At 38.2% G+C, this 12,781-nt stretch overlaps 1 protein-coding gene across 15 annotated transcripts in view; it reads right to left on the reverse strand.

Annotated features, from left to right (window-relative positions):
• EML5 (EMAP like 5) overlaps window positions 1–12,781 on the reverse strand; it is a 185,204-nt gene that overhangs the window by 65,447 nt on the left and 106,976 nt on the right. The window lies entirely within an intron of this gene.

A 12,781-nucleotide genomic window follows, 5' to 3' on the forward strand; every position in this document is an offset into this window, starting at 1 on the left:
CTGTGGTAAACAGAAATGCTGTTTCTAGAAGAATGCCTCTGGAAAGCTACCAAAGGAGAATCATACTGCAGATCTCTTAGATTTGGGAGAAAATCCATACTCTCCTTTGCAAATAACTAATTTTCTTTTCAGAAGGAGTTTCAGCCTTGCTACTAGGCCTTGGTAGACAGTAAATGCCTAACTATGGGATATCAAGTGACTGTGTATCTTAAGCTTCCGGAACATCATGAACCGAAAGTTACATGACCAACCTAGTCACAGATTGGGTATGCACAACAGCAATCTATCGTCAAGTGGAAAAGGGATATAAAAGATGAGCCTTGGATAGATTTGGAAGTCAGAAGTAATGAACAGGTGGCTCAGGATCCATCAATAATTCCTGCTGCAATACCTCGTCTCTCTCTATCGATACCTATGGCCTCAAGGGTATTCACTGATTATCAGCTGAATGAGGAAGAAAAACAATGAGCCATATTTACAGATGCTTCTATGCAGTATATGTCAGCACCCACCTGAAAGCACTAGAACCCTACTCGGCAGTGGCCCTGAGGGACAGCTTTGAAGTAACATTTCACAACAGGCAGCACCTGGAGCAGGTACATTTAGTTTTCCACATTTGTAGTGACAGATGACAGGACAGACAGATTTACATGGACTCATGAGCAACTGTGAACTATCTGAATAATCAGTTAGGGACTGAATTCTTTCAGGATTAGAAGATTAGAGATGAGGAAATCTGGAAAATCGAACTTTCAGAAAGGGCACAGGTGTGAAGATTTTTGCATCTCAGGGAATGCCCAACAAAAAGCATCCACTACAGAGGAGACTCTCAGTAATCAGATAGACAAAATAAATGCTCTAGGGACCTCAGAGCAGCCTCTTTTCCTAGGCAGCTAGCACTTACTCCGTGGGCTTGTGGTAAGTAGCATGGATGGAGTTTATGCTTGAGTTAGAAAACATGAACTCTCTTTTCCAAGGTTATCTTGCTACCACTACCATTACCACTGAGTGTCTACTCTAACAGTAGAGAGCAACCGAACTTCTGATATGGCACCATTCCCCAGGGAGATTGGCCAGCCAGCTGGTAGCATGTTGACTATACTGGACCTCTTCTACTTTGGAGAAGGCAAAGATTCATCTTCACGAGAATAGATGTGAATCCTGGATTTGCCTTACCTGACTGACCATTATGCTTCATCTAGCACCATCATCCATGGACACATGGGATGGATGCCCTATCCACTAACATAGAATTCCATGCTTCTGATCAAGGAACTTCAGGCAAAAAATGTGCATTAGGCTCATACCCATGGAATTAAATGATTTTATCACAACTCCCACTACTCCAAGAAAGCTAGTATGGCTTACTGAAAACTAACTGATGTCACCATCTGGGAAACAACACCCTGAAAGACTGGGCTTTTGTCTTACAGAATGCAATATATACTCTGAATCACAGTTAATTACATGGTGCTGTCTACCTCATGACCAGTTACATGGGTCTGGAAAATCAAGAAGTGGGAGTGATTCTTCTCACTACTAAATCTAATAACCAACTTGCACTATTTTGTTTTGCATCCTGGCAAATCTGAGCTCTGCTTCTTTAGTCTTGACTCCTAAGAGCAGGGACAATTCTTTTACCAGGGAACATACTGATTCCTCTGAATGGGAATGTAGACTGCCACCAGGTCATGTTGGGCTCCTTATGACAGTGAAACAACAGGCAAAGAAAGGGGCTGTTACTCTTCTTGCTGGAGTGGCTGATCGCAATTATAGAGGGGAAACTGAGTTACTGCTACACACTGAGGGCAAAGGAGACTATATCTGGGACCTGGAGGGTTCATTAGGATGCCCCTTAGTCTTCTATGACCAATAGTGAAACTTAATAGAAAACCAGGAAAAAAACAGGTAGAAATATTGAAATTTCACCTAATTTAGCAATGAAGGTTTGGGTTACTCATGAGCTAAGTAACTCTAACCACCTGAGGTTTCTGGCTCAGGACAAAGAAAATATGAAATGGGTAGAAGAAGAAGGAAGTCAGAGATGACAACCACAGGTGCCTGACTGGCTCAGTCGCTTAGGTGTCCGACTTCAGCTCAGGTCATGATCTCATGGTTCATGAGTTCAAGCTCCACATCGGGCACTCTGCTGTCAGCACTGAGCCCACTTCGGATCCTCTGTCCCCCCCCTCTCTGCCCCTTCCCTGCTTGTTCTCTCTTTCTCTCAAAAATAAACATTAGGGAAAAAAAGGGGGCTAGGGCACCAAGAATAATTTAAAAAACAAACAAAAAGAGTTATCAATCACAGCCCATAGCCAGTTACAGAAATAAGGACTAGACATAAATGCTTGTGTATATATAAGCTATTTACTTTTTTTTGTTTTTTAAATAATTACATCCAAGTTAATTAACATACAGCGTAATGGTTTCAAGAACAGAATTTAGTGATTCATCACTTACATATAACACCGAGTGCTTATCCCAAGTGTCTTCCTTAATGCCCCTTGCCCATTTAGCCCATCTCCCACCCAACACCCCTTCAGCAACCCCTCAGTTTGTTGTCTGTATTTAAGAGTCTCTTATGGTTTGTTCCCCTCCTTGTTTTTATATTATTTTTGCTTCCTTCTCTCTTCTTTTTAAAACTTTACATAAAGTTTGTTGATGGTTAACTTTACAATTTAGTCTGAAGTAAAAGAATATTCAGTAAGACTATGAATTTGAGAGTCATGAGTAGAATCATGTTGGAATGAATACAATAACTGTGGGAACTGTATGTCTTCGAATTTGGGGGAGAGGGTGAGAATTTCTTCACTTGTACCAGGAATAGATGCATCTCTTTGGTTAGAAACTTTTTGGGTAGAACATAAACATAAGGTTAGTTCTGTGGTTATACTGAAGTTCAAGTGTTTGTAAAAGATGTACAGGGACGCTAATTAGACAAAGGGGTAGTCTGTGCCAGTTATTATTTATTGTCTCTTAGTTCCAAATCTACCATTCTCTGGGCCTTGTAGACTTCTCTCTTTTGCCCGCTGATACAAAGCTTTGCCAATAGAGGGTGCTGGAAAGACACTACAAGTCCAAAGCAGGAGAAAGGGGCTCTCCTTTAGGCCTCCAGTGTTGGATTTTACCTACAGAGCCAGAGCACTGGTGTGCAGGGAGCCTGAAGCACCCCCACGGCGGCAGCACCCCCCCCACTGCGGCAGCACCCCCCCTCCCCGCTGTCCCCACTGCGGCAGCACATTTCAGCAAATTTTCCCGCTGTCGCAGTAATGGGCCTAACGATTCAGCTGTGGTTTGCAGTCTCTAGCAAGATGCTCTGCTAAGACAGCAGCGGCCCTCACTAGTCAACAGTCAACTTTGCCCTGGGTTAAGTTCTTCTCCAAAAAGCCCACTTGCCATTCAGTTCTGGTCTGTACCCTCTGGCAAGCTTTTCCTTTAGCCAGTGACCACTGTCTCTCTGTTCCAGTGAGGGAGGCCTGTACTCTCTGGCAAGCTTCTTCACCACTGACAGACTGTTATGATGGCAGTTACACCTTTTCCAAACACCTCTGCATCTCCTTTAACTTCTTTCTTTTTTCATTATCCCTCAGCTAACTAGGCCTAGTAGCTGCTTTCTATAGCCTTCAGTAGGTAAACACCTTCTACTAGTTAATAATTCTTATTATTAAAATTTCCATGTTAAAATAACTAGTATAGTGTCTGTCTTCTAAATGGACAATGACTGATACAGTCACACAAAGTGCAAGTGTACAAATGAAATAAAAACAGCCAGGGAGAACCCAGGAGCATTTCTATATGTAGAGAGTAGGAAGAAGAGGCAGAGCCAGTTAAGGGAAGAAGAAAAAAAGAAGTCAATAAGATAGAGAGGGAGAAAGACATGCATGGGTTCCAAAGCCAAGTGAAAAATGTATTTCAGAAAAGAAGGGATGATCAGTTATGTCAAAAACTACTGTGAGGTAGAGTGAGGACCCAGACGTGACCAAGAGATTGGCAGCAGATTCAATGGACAAATAGAAACAAAAGCCTAACTGGGGTAAGGTTTGTGAAGCAAATATCATGTGAAAATAGAGAAGACAGTATCGCCTTTTGAGTATCACCCATTTCGAGGAGTTCTGCCACAAAGGAGAGCAGAGAAACAAAATGGTAGTGAGACTAGTCATCACAACTGCACACTGTATTCAACCCTATTCAGCTGGTTGAACGGAGGCTTAGAGCAGGGGGAAAGTTGAGTTTAAGCAAACATTAACCTAATAAGCATCCTTTTAAATGCATAGCTGAGCTCCTTAAAAACTAAAAACAAACCAACAAACAAACAAAAAAAAAACCCTCCCAGGGATGAAAACTAAATAAAGGGCAAAAAAACAAGAGTAGTAAAATAAAGTCACAGCTGCTCTGAGGGTACAGGAGAGGTCTTGCTCCTGGGCTTCCTGGATAAAACTGCAATCTTTGAAGGGTTATACAGTCGATGTAGTCATCCAGTACTGGTTTTCAAGTTCTAGGTTACTTTTAAGTTCCAAAATACCAATACTGAAGGTGTAATACATTATTTCCAAATTTAAAAATAATCTGGTATCTGGATCATTCGCATCTTAAGGCATCCAGAATATTTTCCTACTTCTCTCAAGCTTTATGGAGATGACAATCAACTAAGCAAAGCTTTGCGTGAATAATTCTTCCTCTAGTTCAAAGACTTTTTCTACAAGTCGAATGTGAACACTGCATTAGTGTCCTAGAGCTGCTATTACAATTACCACAAACTGAGTCGCTTAAAACAACAGAAATCTATTCTTTCACATTTCTGGAATTTAGGGTCTGAAATCAAGGTGTAGGCAGGACTATGCTCCTCTGAAAGCTCTAGGAAGGATCCTTCCTGTCTTCTCCCTGGCTTCTGGAGTTTGCCACTAATCCTTGATGTTCCTTGGCTTGTAGACTCATCACCTCAATTTCTGCTTCCTGTTATTACATCACACTCTCCCTTTGTGTCTGTGTCTCCACACAGCCTTCTTATAAGAACACATACTAGTCATTCAGTGTAGAGTCCATCCTGATTCAGTATGACCTCATCTTGATGACATTTGCAAAGACCCTATTTCCAAATAAGGTCACATTCAAATGTAAGTGGGTTAGGACTTACACGTATCATTTTGGGGGACACAATTCAATCCACATTAGACATGACAGTAGTAAATTAGAATTTCCTTCTATAAATCTCAAATCTAAGGACAAAGAAAACTGGAAATGCTTCCTTTTAAGCAAACATTATAGCTTGTTATCAATAAAAGGGCTATAGTCCCTACTAAAAAAAATTAAAAGTTATTAAAAAAGATGTCCTCAAATAAGAGAGAGCAGTATATGATGAGTCAGAGGAAATTTGGAACTGGATTTTATTTATATATTTTCACCTTACTCAGATTAGTATGAAGTATAATATAGGGCCTTTTGAACATCTGGGAAAATTTGCACAAGACTAATTACTTTGGCAACTCGATAACAATACCATTAGTGGACTTTCTTGTTAAGACTGCTTTAAAAAGAAAGATTATTGCATTTCCAAGTTTCCATGCTGAAAGTTTCTCCATTTTATGAAGTATTTATTTTTAAACAAATTATTAATTAAAATAAGGTAATACAGATATATTTTTATAATTGTGTCATTTCACTTGATTTATATTTACAAATTTTGTACTTAATTATACTATTAGTTTCAATGATTTTTATTTTAACATTTCTTTTATAAATATATGAAGAAAGAAAATACAGATTTAACTACATACAGTTTCTTCCCCTTCCACCCCCCAAAACCTCCAAATACCTGTACTGTCCTTTAACTGAGTACTACAATCATATCTCAAGGGAAGAGCAAGTTTTAAAAATATGCCTGGCAGTAGAGAAAGACATCAGGAAATAGACTTCTATATCCTGACTTGGGTTCTAGACAGAGGGGAAAAATTGTACTGAAGATTCACAAATGCAGCATAGCTTATGCAGATCTTAGATTTGAAGTTATACTAACTATATGATCTATGCAATCCTAGTGAAAAAAAAAAATCCTTAGTTTTGGATAGTAGCAACCCAGGCACCTGGGAGAAGGAAACACAAAATCACTCTGGAAATATACCTTTGATCCAGACTTCAGAGAAACCCCACAAGTAAAGAAAGCCCAATTAAACATAAATTTATAATCCAAATATTCAAGCACAAAAGAAAACGGAACACCAGGAAGGAGTCGGCAGAAAAATAACACCAAAACAGCAGAAAAAAAACACAGCATAGTCAGATCCCAAAGGATGTCAGATAACTAGATTTCATAATCTTTACCTGATAAGTAAAGATTAAAGACATAAAAAAGGAAAGCTAAAACACAAAGAATTAGTATGTTATAAAAAATCTAAGGAATTTGAAAGAAAATAAAATTCCTAAAAATAAGAATTATCACACCTAACAGGTAGGTTAAACAGGAGACGTGAAAGAGAAAGAGCTGCTAATAATTCAGCCATAAAAAAAAAAACAAAACGAAATCTTGCCATTTTCAATGACATGGATAGAGCTAGAGAGTATAATGCTAAGTAAAGTAAGTTAGTCAGAGAAAGACAAATACCATCTGATTTCACTCATGTGTGGAATTTAAGAAACAGAACAAATGAGAGAAGGGAAATAAAAAGAGAGAGGCAGGGGCACCTGGGTGGCTCAGTCGGTTAAGCGTCTGACTTCGGTTCAGGTCATGATCTCACAGTTTGTGGGTTTGAGCTCCGCATTGGGCTCTGGGCTGACAGCTCAGAGCCTGGAGCCTGCTTAAGATTCTGTGTCTCCCTCTCTCTCTCTGCCCCTCCCTTACTCATGCTCTGTCTCTCTCTCAAAAATAAACAAAACTGTTAAAAAAAAAATGATTGTTTCACTATATGCTAATTTGGATGTAAATTTAAAAAAATAAAAAGTTAAATTAAAAAAAAAAAACAGAGAGGCAAATGAAGAAACAGACTCTTAACTACAGAGAACAAACAGATGGTTCCCAGAATGGACATGGGTGGAAGATGAGTGACACAGGTGATGGGTATTAAGAGTGCATTTGTTGTGATGTGCACTGGGTGGACATTGTATGTAAGCCCTGAATCACTAAATTGTACACCTGAAACTGATATTACACTGTATGTTAACTGGAGTTTTAATAAAAAAAACTTTTAAAAAGAAAATTAAGAACTAGAATAAGATCTTAAAATTTCCAGAATACTGCAGAGAGAGACAGAAAATATGAAGTGAGCCAAGACATGGAATAATACTACATAATTAAAACATAAAAATCCTCTTAAAAACTCAGGTTTGCACCAATGCTAATATCATCCTCAATGGAGAAAAACAGAGCTTTCCCTCTAAGGTCAGGAACAAGGCAGGGATGTCCACTCTCACCACTGTTATTCAACATGGCATTGGAAATCTTAGCCTCAGCAATCAGACAACACAAAGAAATAAAAGGCATCTGGGGCGCCTGGGTGGCGCAGTCGGTTAAGCGTCCGACTTCAGCCAGGTCACGATCTCACGGTCCGTGAGTTCGAGCCCCGCGTCAGGCTCTGGGCTGATGGCTCAGAGCCTGGAGCCTGTTTCCGATTCTGTGTCTCCCTCTCTCTCTGCCCCTCCCCCGTTCATGCTCTGTCTCTCCCTGTCCCAAAAATAAAATAAACGTTGAAAAAAAAAATTAAAAAAAAAAAAAAAAAAAAGAAATAAAAGGCACCCAAATCAGCCAGGAGGAGGTCAAACTTTCACTCTTCGCAGATGACATGATACCTTATATGGAAAACCCGAAAGATTCCACTAAAAAATGGCTAGAACTGATCCGTGAATTCAGCAAAGTTGCAGGATATAAAATCAATGCACAGAAATCGGTTGCATTCCTATACACCAATAATGAAGCAACAGAAACAGAAATAAAGGAATCGATCCCATTTACCATTGCACCAAAAACCATAAAATACCTAGGAATAAATCTTACCAAAGAGGTGAAAGATCTATACACTGAAAACGATAGAAAGCTTATGAAAGAAATTGAAGAAGACACACAAAAAAATGGAAAACTATTCCATGCTCTTGGATAAGAAGAACAAATACTGTTAAAATGTCAATAGTACCCAAAGCAATCTACATATTCAGTGCAATCCCTATCAAAATAACACCAGCATTCTTCACAGAGCTAGAACAAACAATCCTAAAATTTGTATGGAACCAGAAAAGACTCCGAATAGCCAAAGCAATCTTGAAAAAGAAAACCAAAGCTGGAGGCATCACAATCCCGGACTTCAAGCTGTATTACAAAGCTGTCATCATCAAGACAGTATGGTACCGGCATAACAACAGATACTCAGATCAATGGAACAGAATAGAGAACCTAGAAATGGACCCACAAACGTATGGCCAACTAATCTCTGACACAGCAGAAAAGAATATCTAATGGAATAAAGACAGTTTCTTCAGCAAGTGGTGCTGGGAAAACTGGACAGCGACATGCAGAAGAATGAACTTGGACCACTTTCTTACACCATACACAAAAATAAACTCAAAATGGATGAAAGACCTAAGTGTAAGACAGGAAGCCATCAAAATCCTCGAGGAGAGAGCAGGCAAAAACCTCTTTGACCTCGGCTGCTGCAACTTCTTACTCAACACATCTCCAGAGGAAAGGGAAACCAAAGCAAAAATGAACTGTTGGGACCAAATCAAATTGAAAAGCTTCTGCACAACGAAAGAAACAATCAGCAAAACTAAAAGGCAACCGACAGAATGGGAGACGGTATTTGCAAACGACATATCAGATAAAGGGTTAGTATCCAAAATCTATGAAGAACTTATGAAACTCAACACCCAAAAAACAAATAATCCAATGAAGAAATGGGCAAAAGACATGAACAGACACTTCTCCAAAGAAGACATCCAGATGGCCAACTGACACATGAGAAAATGCTCAACATCACTCATCATCAGGGAAATACAAATCAAAACCACAATGAGATACCACCTCACGCCTGTCAGAATGGCTAACATTAACAACTGAGGCAACAATAGATGTTGGCAAGGATGTAGAGAAAAATGGATCTCTTTTGCACTGCTGGTGGGAATGCAAACTGGTGCATCCACTCTGGAAAACAGTATGGTGTTCCTCAAAAAATTAAAAATAGAACTACCCTACAACCTAGCAACTGTACTACTAGGTATTTATCCAGGGGATACAGATATGCTGTTTCGAAGGGGCACATGCACCCCAATGTTTAGAGCAGTACTATTGACAATAGCCAAAGTATGGAAAGAGCCCAAATGTCCATCGATGGATGAATGGATAAAGAAGATATGTATACACACACACATACACACACACGCATGCACACAATGGAGTATCACTCGGCAATCAAAAAGAATGAAATCTTGCCATTTGCAAATACGTGAATGGAACTAGAGGGTATTATGCTAAGTGAAATTAGTCAGTTGGAGAAAGACAAATATCATATGACTTCATTCATATGAGGACTTTAAGATACAATACAGATGAACATAAGGGAAGGGAGGCAAAAATAATATAAAAACAGGGAGGGGGACAAAACATAAGACTCTTAAATAGAACAAACAGAGGGTTACCAGAAAGATTGTGGGAGAGGGGATGGGCTAAACGGGTAAGGGGCATTAAAGAATCTACTCCTGAAATCACTGTTGCACCATATGCTAACTTGGATGTAAATTAAAAAATAAATTATTAATAAAAAATAAATAAAATAAAGTAAAAACATTTCTTCCTCAAAAAAAAAATTCAGGTTTGCAAAAAACAGCTAGCAAACAACAAAATGGCAATAAACACATGCCTATCAATAATTATTTTAAATGAAAGTGTATTAAATGCTTCAATCAAAAGACAGAGTAGCTGAAAGAATAAAAATATACGACCCATCTATCTATTGCCTACAAGAGACACACTGTAGAAGTAAGGTCACACACAAAAGTGCAGGAATGAAAAAAGATATTTTATGTAAATGGAAACCAAAAGAAGCTGGGCAGCTACACTTTTGTCAGACAAAATTGACTTTAACACAAAGACTATAATAAGAGACAAAGAAAAGAAGGTCAATACATAAGGATAAAGGAGTCAATGCAGGAGGATGTAACGTTTGTTAATATTTATGCACTCAACAGAAGAGCACCTAAATACATAAAGCACATGTTAGCAGGCCTAAAGGAAGAAGTAGACAGCAATACAATAATAGTAGGGGACTTTAATACCTTACTCACATCAATGGATAGATCATCTAGACAGAAAATTATTAAGGAAACATTGCCCTTAAATGGCATGTCACACCAGACGGACTTAACAGATATTTACAGAATATTCCATCCAAAAGCAAGAGAATACACATTCCTCTTGACTGCACGTGGAACATTTTCCAAGACAGATCATATGTTAGGCCACAAAACAAGTATTAATAAATCTAGACTAAAATCATATCAAGCATCTATTCCAACTACAACAGTATAGAACTAGAAACTAATTACATGAAAAAAATGGAAAATTCACAAATACACGGAGATTAAACAGCATGCTACTGAACAACCAATGGGTCAAAGAACTCAAAAGAGAAATCAAATAATACCTCGAGACAAACAAAAATGGAAATGTAACATCCCAAAATTTATGAGATACAACAAAAACAGTTCCAAGAGGGAAGTTCACAGTGATAAACGCTTACCTGAAGAAATAAAGTCTCAAATAAACAACCTAACTTTACACCTCAAGGAACTAGAGGAAAAAAAGAACAACTGAAGGCCACAGTTAATAGAAGAAAGCAAATAACAAAGATTAGAACAGAAATAAATCAAACAGAGACTAAAGTAATAAAAGGAAAAATTAATGAAACTAAGAACTGGTTCTTTGAAAAGACAAAATTGACAAACCTTTAGCTACACTAAGAAACAAGAGAGGATACAAATAAGTAAAATCAGAAATGAAAGAGATGTTACAAATGATACCACAGAAACACAAAAGATCATAAGAGACTACTATGAACAATTATATGCCAACAAATTGGACAACCTAGAAGAAATGGATAAATTCCTAAAAACGTAAAACCTACCAAGACTGAATTATGATGAAACAGAAAATGTAACTAACATCAACTATATGTCAATTAAAAAAATCAGTTTGCTTTTTAGGAATTGCAATGTCAGTGATAAAATACTTTTGCTACTGGAACAGACCACTCCCACCATCTTATGCTTGGAATCCCACTGGTTCAGACAAAGCAAACTGAAGGAATTGCCAACAAGTCTTTATTAAAGAAACTCTAAGACTACATTTTAGAAGAAAATGATAGAAGAAAAAATGTCTGAGATACAAGAAGAAAATGTGAAGAAGTGAATAAGCATAGATAAGCCAAAGTAAACACTGACTGCATTAAACAATAATAATGTCCAATTGAAGAGGGATTAAAAAAACCAAATTCTCAAAAATTAAAAATAGAACTACCATATGATGCAGCGAGTCCACCCAGCAAGTCCTGGGTACTTATCTGAAGAAAATGAAAACACTAACTCAAAAAGACATATGCACCCCCATGTTCACTGCAGCATTATTTACAATAATCAAGATACAGAAACAACCTAAGCACCTGACAGATAAATGGGTAAAGAAAATGGTGTGTAAATACACATACACAATGGAATACTATTCAGCCATAAAAATGAATGACATCTTGCCAAACACTATACCATCTCATTGATATATGGAATCTAAAAAAACAAAAACAGGGGTGCCTGAGTGGCTCAGTCGGTTAAGCATCTGACTTCACCTCAGGTCATGATCTCACGTTTCTTGAGCTTGAGCCCTGTGTCAGGCTCTGTGCTGACAGCTCAGAGACTGGAGCCTGCTTCGGGTTCTGTATCTTCCTCGCTCTCTGCCCCTCCCCTGCTCACACTCTGTATCTGTATCTCTCTCTCTCTCTCTCTCTCTCAAAAACAAATTTAGGGGCGCCTGGGTGGCTCAGTCGGTTGGGTGACCGACTTTGGCTCAGGTCATAATCTCATGTTCTGTGAGTTCGAGCCCCGCGTCGGGCTCTGGGCTGATGGCTCAGAGCCTGGAGCCTGCTTCTGGTTCTGTGTCTCCCTCTCTTTCTGCCCCTCCCCCATTCATGCTCTGTCTCTGTCTCAAAATAAATAAACGTTAAAAAAAAATAAATAAATTTAAAAACATTAAACAAAACAACAAACTCATAGATACAAAAAACATTGGTGGTTGCCAGTGGCAGGTGGGCAAAGTAGGTGACAGGGTTAAAAGGCACAAACTTCCAGTTATAAAATCAGTAAGTCATGGGCATACATGGTGACTATGATTAATAATCACTATATTAATAATAATCATAATTAATACTATATTGCATATTTGAAAGTTGTTAAAAGAGTAGATCTTAAAAGTTTTCATCATAAAAAGAAAACATTTTGTAACTATGTATGGTGATAGATGTTAACTAGATTTATCATAGTGATTATTTCACAATATACACAAATATTGAATCATTATGTTGTACACCTGAAACTAATATGCTATGTGTCAATTATACCTCGATAAAAAAAAAGAAAGAAAATCTGAGGTCTATTAAAGGTATGTTCCAAATCTGATCGGCTTCCTACGGCCTTGTGAAGAAGAGTATTTGATACTGTGATTTCCTGTGTACACAGAGGTGTGACTACGGTTTTGTGATCTTACTGTAACCCTTCATGTAGAAAGTTCAGTATAGAAATGCTGATATAACATTTG

The sequence above is a fragment of the Felis catus genome, chromosome B3 (genome assembly GCF_018350175.1).
Source record: "Felis catus isolate Fca126 chromosome B3, F.catus_Fca126_mat1.0, whole genome shotgun sequence".
Lineage (NCBI taxonomy): Eukaryota > Metazoa > Chordata > Mammalia > Carnivora > Felidae > Felis > Felis catus.